A 13,072-nucleotide genomic window follows, 5' to 3' on the forward strand; every position below is an offset into this window, starting at 1 on the left:
AAAAATCTCAACTTTACCAGATATGGAACAATTTAAAAACCTTTACAGGTGTATTGAGAAAAACCAGACTTTTTAAAAAACACGTTTGTCATTACCAAAAAGACACGTCTTTAGGTAAAAATAATAAAAATCCCATGCTGCATAGATAATGCAGATAGTTCTAGTTATCTGGTCAACGGGCAAAAAGCAAGCACTTAAGGTCTTCAGCTCCAATCTTTTGTTCATTGAATTTCTTATTCACTTCTTTTTGTTGGATGACTAAACTAGATGATGGCAGAGATGGTAAATTGGCATATACACATCCCTGCCGTGCTCAGCAGTGCTCAGCCCTGGGAACAGAAGAATTCTCGGCTGGTGGGTCACCTGCTTTTGCCTCTTTGTCATCTTGTGGTTTAGGGTTTTCTGGCTGCTGACATTGTGCCACATCTTGATTTTCCTTTTCCTCTGCATTGCCATCCTCTCTGGGGTGTCTTTGAAGAGGAGGATCCCTGTGAAATCGTTGTCTATAACCCCGATACATATTCTGTCTCACTCGTCTACCTTGTTCTCTTGCACCCTGGTTGTCAGCACCCTCCATCACCTCTCCCTGCACAGGAGGGTTGGGATACTGTGGTCTAAGCCCATAGGACCTCCATAGGTAGTGAGGTGGGAACCCTCGCCTGCATGCAGTAGGGTCAGCGCTGTTGGGTCTGACCGTCAGAAGCACTCTCTGATTCCTCATTCTATTCCCTACTCTAACTATCCTGGTAAACTGCTGGTAAATTGCGTGGAAGACCCCTACGATATAGGTAACTTCCATGATGGTTACGGTCTGCAGTTTATTTACTGCCTTGCACTGGAACTCCATTAGGGCCTGTAACGTTTGTTGCCTCCTCACCCTTTTCTCCTTCAACAACATCAAAATCCACGGTCTCTCCATCTCTCCTACACTGCGAAGGTACTTCATGGGGTTATTCTTCTTTATGGCAGTCTGGTGTACAAATATATCTTCCTTGGTGTCATTTCTGTTGATGAAACTATATCCGTTCCTTACATTGAACCATTTTACTTTTCCCCAAACCTTCGTTGTGATGACCTTCTTGTCCCTGCCAGCAGTTGCCTTCGATGTGAGGCCGAGAGCGGACCCCCAGAGAGCCCTGTGCAGACCCACCGCTGCTGCGGCGTAGTTACCATCACACCCCAGGAGGAACCACAGCTGCCATAGCCCGCCCCAGTCACCATCACTGCAACCCCCTCCCGGCCACCCCCGCCCCCGCCCTCAGCGCTGCAGACAGATTTGTTTGTTCTTTTAGCAGTCCATAGTACTTTCAATATTCTTTGCCAATACCAAAATTCAAATTCATCCATACTTCTGTGGTCGTCCGTATTCGTTGTCCAACTTTCACATGCATATAAAATGATTGGGTCAGGTACACCTTAATCCCCAAAGTGACATCTTTACTCTTTAAAGTTTTAAAAAAGTCTTTTGAAGCAGATTTGTCTAATGTAATATATCATATGATTTTTTGACTTCTGCTTTCATGAGTGTTAATTGTGGATCCAAACAAAATGAAGTATTTGATAACTTCAATGTTTTCTTCATTTATCATGATGTTATTCATTGGTCCAGTTGTGAAAAATTTCATCTTCTTAATATTGAGGTGCAATCCATACAGAGGGTGTAGTTTTAGATCTACATCAGCAAGTATTTCAAAGCCTCTTTATTTCCAGCAAGCAAAATTGTGCTGTCTACATACGGCAGGTTGTTAATGAGTCTTCCTACAGTCCTGATGCCATATTCTTCATATAATTCAGCTGTTCAAATTCATTGCTCAGTGTACAGATTTAATAAGTACAGTGAAAGAATACAGTCCTGTTATACACCTTTCCTGATTTTAAACCATTCAGTGTACCCTTGTGCCATCCTAAGAACTGCCTCTTGGTCTATGTACAGGTTCCTCATGAGCACAATTAAGTGTTCTAGAATACCCACGGCTAGGCCATGATTCTCAGAATTATATAATTTCCTTCATATTGTGATTTTATGTAATTATCATGTGTTGTAAATCCTAACCCCTATGATGGTAATAAGACAAGACAGTTGTTAGGTGCCATTGAGTCAGTACCAACTCATAACCACCCTGTGCAAAACAAAATGAAAATGGTCCTGTGTCAACCTTACAATCATTGTTATGCCTGAGCCAATCACTATGGCCAATCTCTTTGGGTGTCTTCCACTGTTTCTCCAACTCTTCACTTTACCAAACATGATACCCTTCTCCATGTTTGGTAAAGTGAAGGATCCTTCCTGAAATATGTCCAAAGTATGAGAGACAAAGTTTAGCCATGCTCGCTTCCAAGGAACACTCTTCCAACACAGATCAGTTTGTTTTTTTTTGACAGTCCATGATGCTTTTAATATTCTTCTCCAACACCATAACTCAAATGCATCAATTATTCTACAATCTTCCTTATTCACTTGAAAATACCATGACTTGGGTCAGGTGCACCTTGGTCCTCAAATTGACATTTTTTCTTTTCAGCACTCTAAAGAGGTCTTGTGCAGCAGATTTGACTAAGGAAATATGTCATTTGGTTTCCTGACTGTGGTTTCCATAAGTGTTGAGCAAAGTGAAGTCTTTGACAACTTCAACCTTTTCTCCTTTTATATGGATGTTGTTTATTGGTCCAGTGGTGAGGATATATATATATATATATATTGCCTTGAGATGCAACCCACAGATGGAAGTCTGTGGTCTTTGATATTCATCAGTAAGTATTTTAAGTCCTCTTCACTTTCAGAAAGCAAGGTTGTATCATCTGCATACCGCAGGTTGTTAATGAGTCTTCCGCCAATACTGATGCCACGTTTTTCTTCACATAGTACAATACAGCATTTTGGATTATTTGCTCAGCATACAGACTGAATAAGTATGGCAAAAAATACAATCCTGATGCACACCTTTCTTAACTTTAAACCATTCAGTGTTCCCTTGCTCTGTTTGAACAACTGCTTTTTGTTCTATGTACAGATTCCTCATGAGCACAATTAAGTGTTCCAGAATACTCATACTTCGCAATGTTGTCCATAGCTTGTCACAATCCACATAATTGAAAGTTTTTCATAGTCAATAAAGCATAGATAAACATCTTTCTGCTATTCTTTGCTTTAGGTCAAGATCGTGATATCCCTCATTCCACATCCTCTTCTGAATTTGGCTTGAACTTCTGGAAGTTCTCTGTCAGTGTATGGTTGCAGCCATTTTTAAATTACCTTTAGTAAAATTTTACTTGCATTGGATATCAATGATATTGTCCGATCATTTCTGCATTCCATTGGGTCACCTATATTTGGAATCTAGTCAGTTGGACAGGTAGTTGTCTTCCAAATTTCTTGGCGTAGATGACGGAATGACTCCAGTTCCATGTCAGTTTGTTGAAAGATTTCAATTTGTGTTCCATCAATTTCCAGTGCTTTGTTCTTTGCCAATGTCTTCATTGCACCTTGGACTCCTTCCTTCAGGATCATTGGCTCTCATTTATATGCAACCTCTTGAAACAGTTGAACACTGATCATATATTTTGGTATAGTTATTCTGTGTATTCCTTCTATCTTCTTTGATGCTTTTGGCACCATTCAGTAATTTTCCCATAGAATCTTTCAATACACTGCAAGTTAAGATTTGAAGTTTTTCTTCAGTTCTCTCAGCTGGAGAAATGCTGAGTGTGTTCTTCCCTTTTGGTTTTGATTTCCTAACTCTAAGCAGGATTATAAGCAGTTAAACAAATGAGTCAGGTTATAATCTATAGAATTAAATTGTATTTTGAGTCTATCTATTTTGAAATATACAAGATATTAAACAGGGGTTACAAGCGTAGATGGGCCTGACTTCAATAAAGAAAGAACTGAGAGTGGAGTAAGTTCATTAGACTTACTCTCTGAGGATTCCTGCTCTGAGAACCTCCTAGACCCAGGGAAGATTGATGCCAAGACACATGGAGATTTTCCATGAACACTGAATCCACAGATATTGAAAGGACACAAGGACCTTCTCCCACTGTGTTCAAGTCCTCAAGGTGACACTTCAATGAATTCCTTTTTAGCAGATGCAATATGTACATTGTACATATTGCAATGTACAATGCAATATGTACATTGATGTCTTGACTCTTGATTCCATAGGAGTTGATTGTGGATGTGCTACTGCAACATTAGTGTAGGGTCTGTTTTAAGTCAATCTCTTTTGAGATATGTAGTGGTGGTGCTTGGTGGTGGTTATGTGACATGGAGTTGGTTCCGACTCATAGTGACCCTGCATAGGGTTTCCGAGGCTGTAAGTCTTTATGGGATCACAAAGCCTCAACTTTCTCCCATCGAACTGCTGATAATTTTGAACTGCTGACCTTGAGATTAGCAGCCCAATTTGTAACCACTAAGCTTATAGAAACAAGTAGAGATATGGGAAAATAGATGCTATACATGAACGTCACCAAAGGCCCAAGAAACAGAAGTTGAAGAGACAAGGAACTTCTCCATTAATGAACATAGAGAAAATGTTCTTCTCGAGTTATATCCCTGAATTCAGTCAGATTCCACAGCACATAAACTAAGCAACCAACAAACCAGTGAGAAAATGAACTCCGGTTTATTAAAGACACATACTTGTGGGTTTTTTGTTATAGCAGTTCTAGAGCACTAACACAAATATTTATAGATAACTTTCTTATTTTGGAATAGTTATAGATTTATAGAAAATAGTATAAAAAAGAATTCCCTTATATAGTTTATTTTATTGTTATACCCTTATAGTGATATCATCTATTACATATTATCCTGTACTTAACTATGGTACATCTGCCACAACTGAGAGAGGAATGGAGCTTCTGAGTGATGTAAACTGGTAACATACTCAATTGCCAACTGAAAGTTGGTGGTTCGAGTCTGCTTGGAGACATCTCAGAAGAAAGGTCTAGCAATTTATTTCTGAAAAATCAGTTATTTAAAGCTTTATGGAATTCAGTTCTGCTCTGACACATCGAGGTTGTTGACTTGATAGCAGCTGGTACTGGTTGTGAGAACAACACTGTTATATTGCTTTTCACTAAACTCCATATTTTATTTGGATTTTGATAAAAGTGAAACTGTTTCCTAATATTCCTTTCTATTACAGAATCCCATTTAGGATATTACATTTTATTTAACTGTCATATCCTTAGGTTCTTGGATTGTGACAGTTTCCCAGGGTTTCTTTGTTTTTGATGACCTTGATAGATTTTAGGACTATAATTTTAGGATTATGGAGGTAGTTTGCAGAATGGGACCTGTGTGATTTTTTTCTCATAGTTAGGTTGGAATTAACAGGTTGTGGAAGTTATGATTTATTTCTCAGGTTAGGTTTTGGAAGGTAAAAAAGGTAACCATCCTAAGCACATCAAATGAAGGGTATGTGCTATCTGCGTGACTAATTTTATATTATCCTTGGTCATCTGTCAGTGGTAGTGTTTGCCAGGTTTCTCCAATGTGAAGTTACTTATTCCTCTTTTTCATACTCTACTCTTTGTAAGTAAGTCACTAAGTGAATTTTTCACATTCAATATGATGAGGTTATTTGATTTTATATTATACATGATTTTTAAATGTGTAGATTATCTTATTGTAGATTCTCCAGAAAACAATTTGAGACAAAATTTTATGTTAACTCTTTATTGTGAGTTGCAGTCCTCATGAAGAGTGACGTGACTAAGGCAGACAAATGCAACAAGTACCACAAACAAAGGGGGTTGCTTCAAACTGTGGGAAGACTCTTGAGAGTTGAATGATATCATTGCATCTGGATATGCTTAATCAATGGGAGGAAGGGCGAGAAATTTATCTTCCAGTTCCTGTTTGTCCCCTGTCTCTCACTAATCAACTTTTACCCACAAGCCATCTATACTTTTAGATGTTCAACCAGGCTGCTGCTGGGGTAGTCAGAGACATTCCATATGTAGGCTAATCACACTCGGAGCTGGAAAAACTACATCTCCCAGATACGGAAATCATTAATTGAAGCTGTGCTGAATCTCAGCCATTGCATTCTAGGGGCATCTAAGAAAATGGGGGTATCAGATGATAATTTCCTGGACTTCATAGCTGATAGAAGGATGTGGGGTTTATTGGTTTTCCTTAGGCTCGGAAGCAGGACAAGAAGCTGAACATCAAATTGATTTAAGAAATTGTATAACTAAATTCAATGACATTTAATGTACTTTAAGTTGAAGTTAGATTATTTTCTTCTATACATAAATGTTTACATATTTCAATTATTTGGAAGATTCAATTGCAATTTCACTTGGAAATGGAGCAACCATTGTATTTTGTGATAACTCATATTTGGGCATATACAATATTATATAGTTATGTAAATTGGGATTTACTTCTCTGAAACCACATAGCCAATTAGAGCATTCAAATGTACATTTCCCAGAAATACATTAGGGCTAGAGATAACATTCTCAAAGCTTTGACCTGGGAAAAGCAAAGCTCTTAAGCAAAAGAAAATAAAAATAATTTGTTTTGTGACTTTACAACATTAACATATAGTGGTGATTTATTTATTTCACACATTACTGAACAGAGTATGACAGACCTAGAGCAGATTTGGAGTTGTTTCCTGTGACCAGTTTCCAATAGTTCATATTTTTCTCGTTGTAAGAGTTAGATATTACACAAAACAAAACACTTTAACATCTATAATTAATTTAATAGGCCAAATTTCTTATAAATTCATTATTTAAATAATTTTAAATTTAGCTCTCTACCCTCTTATCTCATAACTCTAAGCACCTATTTCCAGCTCTGCATCACCACTCTCTATGCACTGTCTTTATTTGAACATGCCCTTTTTTTCCACGCAGTTAAGGATTCCTTTGCTTGAGATTGTCTTTCCTCCTCTTTTCTTTCCAATAAATAATCTGGTCTGCAGGGGCCATCCCTGCATGAACTGGGGTTCAAGGAGGTGGACTTGAGGATTAATGTGACAGGAAACTCAAGATGGTCAGTCAAGAGTGCTTTAATGCCTTGCAGATACAGTTTAAATACATATTTCTTAGGTATGAGGGAGAGGGCAAATCATGCATCTTTAGTTAAATGATTCACAAGACCTCTGCTAGATCACAATACCATTGACATCATTAAGTGAGAATAATATGTTGGAAATCAGTATGTGTGAAGATTGGTTTCGTAGGTAGGGAACACAATTTCCAGGATAATTATAAAGATATGGATCAAGAGCTACAGACTACAGTAGTCACATCCTTGAGAGTAATTTTCTTAACTAACTTGTTTTTCTACTAAACATGTCCGTGTGGTCTTGGCCCATTGCCGATGGCTTGCAAGGTCTTCCTTGCAGCTCTTTCCAAAGTCTTCTTTGGTTTATAGAGCTACCGCCAGTTGGGCTTCACATACTCCCCTTAAATCCTACACTGGTCATTCTTAAATTCCAGAGCACAGGTCATCTCACACTTTTTCCTTCTATATACTCTTTTTTTTTTAAAACAACAACAACAACAACAACAACAACAACAACAACAAAAAGCCAACAGCAAAAGTTATTTATTGTGAATTCAATGGAGGTTTACAGATAAGATCATCAGTTCATCAGTTTTACATTCAACAAATCAAACACTGTTTCATCTCAGTGACAGTAATCTCAAGCTTACATATGTACAAACATCTTTTTTCAAGCTCATATATTTGTGGGATATTCTTCCTCTTATTCCATTTCAGCCTGTGTCTCTGTGTGTGTATCTACACACAGAACACTGTTCCAAGATTTTATATATATATATATATATATATATCTCACTATTTACCTCTATAGCCTTTAGTCCTTGCATACCTCCATGTGTCTTCAACTATCTTCATCATTCTTCTGCCAACTTCCCTGTTCTTATATATTGCCCTCTCCTTTCTTGTATATTGCCTTCCCTGTCACCAGAGTTTACATGTGTCTACCCTCTAGCCTAAAGTCCTGGTATAGGTCTGTAGAATAAAGCACCGGATCACAAGTTCTGTTTGAACCATATGTTGTTTGTTCAAACTTACCAGCTACTCCTTGGAAACTCTATACAGGATTGCTACAAGTTGGAACTTGAACTTGCTTGACATCACTTAACAACATCCTCTAGTCAGTGAATTACTCTCCCTTTTCTACCACCCCTGGTGTGATGGTGGTGTGCTGTGAAATTGGTTGTGACTCATAACAACCCTATACATGGTTTCTGAGGCTATAAATCTTTATGGGAGCAGAAAGCCTCCTCTTTTGTGGAACAGCTGGTAGCTTTGAACTGCTGACCTTGAGGTTAGCAGCCCGATTCATAACCACTATGCTACCAGAGCTCCTTACCACCCCTGGTAACCATCGAAGAATGTTTCTTTTAGTAGGAAAACCTATTTTTGAGTTTTTACAATTGTGGTCTCATACAATATTTGTGATTCATTAATTTCACTCAGCATGTCCTCCGGGTTCATCAATATTATGAGGTGTTTCTCAGATTAATCATTATTTTTCAACATTGCTTAGTATTCTATTGTGTGTATGTACTAAAGTTTGTTTATCCATTCTTCCATTGATGGGCATTTAGATTTTCACCATTTTTTTGCTATTGTGAATAGTGCTGCGATGAACACCAGCATTTCTTGTGGATATATGCCAAGTAGAGGGATTGCTGGGTCATATGGTATTTCTATTTCCAACTTTCTGAGGAACCACCATACCATTTTCCAGAGTGGTTGAACCATCTTACAGTCCCACCAGTAATGCAGGAGGGTCCCAGTCTCTCCAAACCCTCACCAGCATTTGCTGTTTTCTGTTTTTATGAACTTTGATATTAAAGCTGAGGTGAGATGATATCTTATGGTTGTTTTGATTTGGATTTCTCTAATGGTTAATTAGCATAGTGGTTACGAATCAGGCTGCAAACTTTAAGGTCAGCAGTTCGAAACTACCAGCCACTCTGTGGGAGAAAGATGAGGCTTTCTGCTCCCATAAAGATTTACAGCCTCGGAAAACCTGTACAGGGTCGCTACGGGTTGGAACCGACTTGACGGCAGTTAACAACAACAACAGTGGCTGATGATCATGAACATTTCTTCATATGTTTGTTGGTTTCCTGAATGTCTTCTTTGGTGAAGTATCTGTTTATGTCCAGTTGTTGATAGGTGCTATTGAGTTGCTTCAGACTCATAGTGACCCAGTACATGCTTTCCAAGGAGCAGCTGGTGAGTTTGAACAACTGACCTTGTGGTTCAAACTAATTTTACAGTCCAATATTTTAGCCCTTAGCACCACACTAGGACTCCTTAAAGATTACAGCATCTGGCATTTCCAGGTGATCTCCTATTTTGATCATGAGATAATGCCTTTGTCCCTTAAGTTAGTTTTTGCCTTAATAACTATTTTATCAAAAATTAATATTGTCACTCCTGCTCATTTTTGAATGCCAATAGCTTGATATATTTTTCCATCCTATGATTTTTAATTTATTTTTGCTTTTGCATGTGACGTATATGTTTTGTAGACATCATATTGAAGGATCCTATTTGCTATCCATTCTGCTACATTGTGTCTTTTGAATGGTGCATTTAATTAATTGATGTTCAGTGTAATTATTGATAGGTATGTATTGATTGCAGTCTTTTTATGTGTGTTTTTTATTTTTGTGGTGCAGCTGTTTTCTTTGTTTGACATATTTTTCTGAGTTCATTTTATTTATGTGTTTTCTTGTCAATTCCTTGTCAACTTCACTGTTGTTGTTTTAATATTTACAAAATCTTCATGGTTTCCCCTTTGTTGGTTTTTTGAGGGTGTATTAATTTTCATTGAGGTTACCCTGTAATTGATTAATTTCACCCCTAGATTAAAAGAGTCTGTTTTATCATGAAATCTACTAGACTTCCTTGGCATTTAGATGCTCTTTAACTATACTTTTCTCCCTTTCTGCGTTGCCATTCCTTCATTATAAATTGATAGCTCTGATTTCATATTTTCAGTTTTGTAGTTTTGATTTACTTTGGATACTTTTATTATGGATTGATTTCTGGGTGTTGTTGTTACATTTGTCAACCTCTGGCTATTGTCTACTATTGTTGGTTTTAGACCATAGGGTTCCTTTAGTATTTTATAAAAAGTTCGTCTGATTTTTACAAATTCCTTTAATATTTGCTTATCTAGATATGTTCTAATTTTGCCATCATATTTGTTGTTTATGTGATTCTTGGCTGGAAATTTATGTTTTTTCCCTTCAGAGTTTTGTACATATCTCCCCTTCTTGCTTGCATGGTTTCTGCTGAGAAATCGAGGCTTAATCCTTTTGGTTTTCCCATATTGGTATATTTCCATTTTTTCTGAACTGCTTTTAGGATTATTTACTTATATTTGATTTTGGTAGATTGATTATGATATTTTTGGTGGTCTTCTTTTAGGGTCTATCCTGTTTGAGATTCTTTAAGCTTGGTTATCTTGTCTTTCACAATGTTTGGGAAATTTTCTTCCCAAAGATAGCTCTTGGGCTATCTTTTCTATGCTCTTCTTTGTTTCTTCTAATTCCGCTATTCCAATCACACATGAATTATTCCTCTTCATATTGTCTCACATGAATATTAGGCTTTCTTCAGATTTTCTCATTCTTTTTTTTTGATTGTTCTTCTAGCTTACTAGTATTGAGAGATTTAACTTCAAGCTCACTAATTAGGTCTTTGATTGATTCATATCTATTCCTTTGTCCTTTCAATGTATTGTATTGTCCATTTCTTTAATCTTACTATTAGTCTTCTGGATTTCTATTTATAGGTTTTATATTGTCTATAATCCATCATCTATTTTGTCTGTTTATTCCTATACTGCTTTCCTGAATTCTTCCTGTTTTCCTCTACTTTTCTGTAAATTCTTCATTGTTGTAAGGTGCCATTGAGTTGGTAATGACCCATAGCGACCTTGTGCACAACAGAATGAAACACTGCCCAATCCTGGGCCAACCTCACTGCTGTTGCCACGCTTGAGTCTATCGATGCTGCCACTGGCCAATCCATCTTATTGGGGGTCTTCCTCTTATTCTCTGATCCTCCACCTTACCAAACAAGATATCCTTCTCTAGCTACTGGTCCCTCCTGACAATATGTCCAAAATATGAGAGTTGAAGTTTGGCCATCTTGGCCTTCAAGGAGCACTCTGGCTGCACTTCTTCCAAAACAGATCTATTGGTTCTTTTGGCAGCCCATGGCACTTCCAATATTCTCCTCCAACACCATAACTCAAAAACATCAATTCTTCTATGGTCTTCCTTATTCACTGTCCAGCTTTCACATACATATGAGGTTATTGAAATTACCATCACTTGGGTCAGGCACACCTTAGTCTTCAAGTTGACATCTTTGCTCTTCAATACTTTAAAAAGGTCTTGTGCAGCAGATTTGCCTAATTCAATATGTCGTTTGATCTCTTGACTGCTGCTTCCGTGAGCATCGATAGTTGATCCAAGAAGAATGAAGTCCTTGACAACTTCAATCTTTTCTCTGTTGATAAGAATGTTGCTTATTGGTCCAGTGGTGAGGATTTTTGTTTTCTTTACATTGAGATGAAACCATACCGAAGGCTGTGCTCTATGATCTTTTACAGTAAATGTGGTAAGTCCTCTTCACTTTCAGCAAGCAAGGTTGTATCATCTGCATATCGCAGATTGTTAATGACACCACGTTTTTCTTCATATAACCCAGCTTCTTGGATTATTTGCTCAGCATACAGGTTGAATAATTATGGTGAAAGAATAGAACCTTGTCACACCTTTTTATAATTTTAAACCATTCAGTGTTCCCATGCTCTGTTCGAACAACTGCCTGTTGGTCCAGGTACAGATTTCTCATGAGCACAATTAAGTGTTCCAGAATACTCATACTTTGCAATGTTGTCCATAGCTTGTCATGATCCACACAACTGAAGGCCTTTGTGTAATCAATAAAGCACAGGTAAACATCTTTCTGATAGTCTCTGCTTTCACCCAAGATCCATCGGACATCAGCAATGATATCCCTCATTCCACGGCCTCTTCAATGTATGATTATAGCCATTTCTGTATTACCGCTAGCAAAAGTTTACTCGTATGGGATATCAAAGAGATTGTCTGATGATTTCCACATTCCATTGGGTCATCTCTCTTTGGAATGGGCACAAATATGGATCTCTTCCAATCAGTTGGCCAGATAGTTGTCTTCCAAATTTCTTGACAGAGATGAGTGAGTGCCTCCTGTGCCACCTCACGTTCTTGAAAGATTTCAATTTTTATTCCATCAATCCCTGGTGCCTTGTTCTTTGCCAATTCCTTCAATGCACCTAGACCTTCCTCCTTCAGTATCATTGGCTCTTGATCATATGCTACCTCTTGAAACGGTTGAACACTAACCTTTCCTTTTGATATAGTGACTCTGTGTATCCCTTCCATCTTCTCTTGATGCTTTCTGCATCATTCAATAATTTTCCTAGAGAATCTTTCAATAATGAAAGTCGAGGCATGAATTTTTTCTTCAGTTCCCCCAGTCTTTGGATGTACCTAAATATCATTCTCTTGAAGTATTTTTCAGGTAGTTCCAATGCCTTTTTTCCTCAAAAATGTCTTCTAGCTCAGCCTTTAAGTCACTTCTTGTTGTTTGAGCCATTCTATATTGTTTCTTCATGTGATCAGAAAATTGCCTGCTGCTTTTGATACACTGTGATGTTGTATTATTTTGGTGATTGTATGTTGGTGTATTCTCCAGCACTCACTAACTGCCTTCTGGTGGGTATAATCAAGAGATGAGCTTGTGCACTGTTTTCTGTTAGCTGTTCATGCAGTTCAGCTTAGGATGGATATAACTGATGTTGTTTGTTGTTATTGATCCTGTTTTTAGAAGCTGGTATTAGTTGTTTTCCAGTGGGTTGGCTATAAAGAGTACAGTTATGTCTGGGATGTATGGCTGCATTTTCTGTCTTTTGGTACATGAAGCACAAAGAGAAAACACACACAAGAGAGATGGAAAACAAACAAAACCCACATAACAACAGAAAAAGAAAAAAAAAAA

At 37.6% G+C, this 13,072-nt stretch overlaps 1 pseudogene; it reads right to left on the minus strand.

The window, feature by feature from the left end:
* Positions 1 to 313: 313 nt before the first annotated feature.
* The window catches only part of LOC102826393, a 26,112-nt pseudogene continuing 13,353 nt past the window's right edge, over positions 314 to 13,072 (minus strand).

The sequence above is a fragment of the Chrysochloris asiatica genome, unplaced genomic scaffold (genome assembly GCF_000296735.1).
Source record: "Chrysochloris asiatica unplaced genomic scaffold, ChrAsi1.0 scaffold00095, whole genome shotgun sequence".
Taxonomy (NCBI): domain Eukaryota; kingdom Metazoa; phylum Chordata; class Mammalia; order Afrosoricida; family Chrysochloridae; genus Chrysochloris; species Chrysochloris asiatica.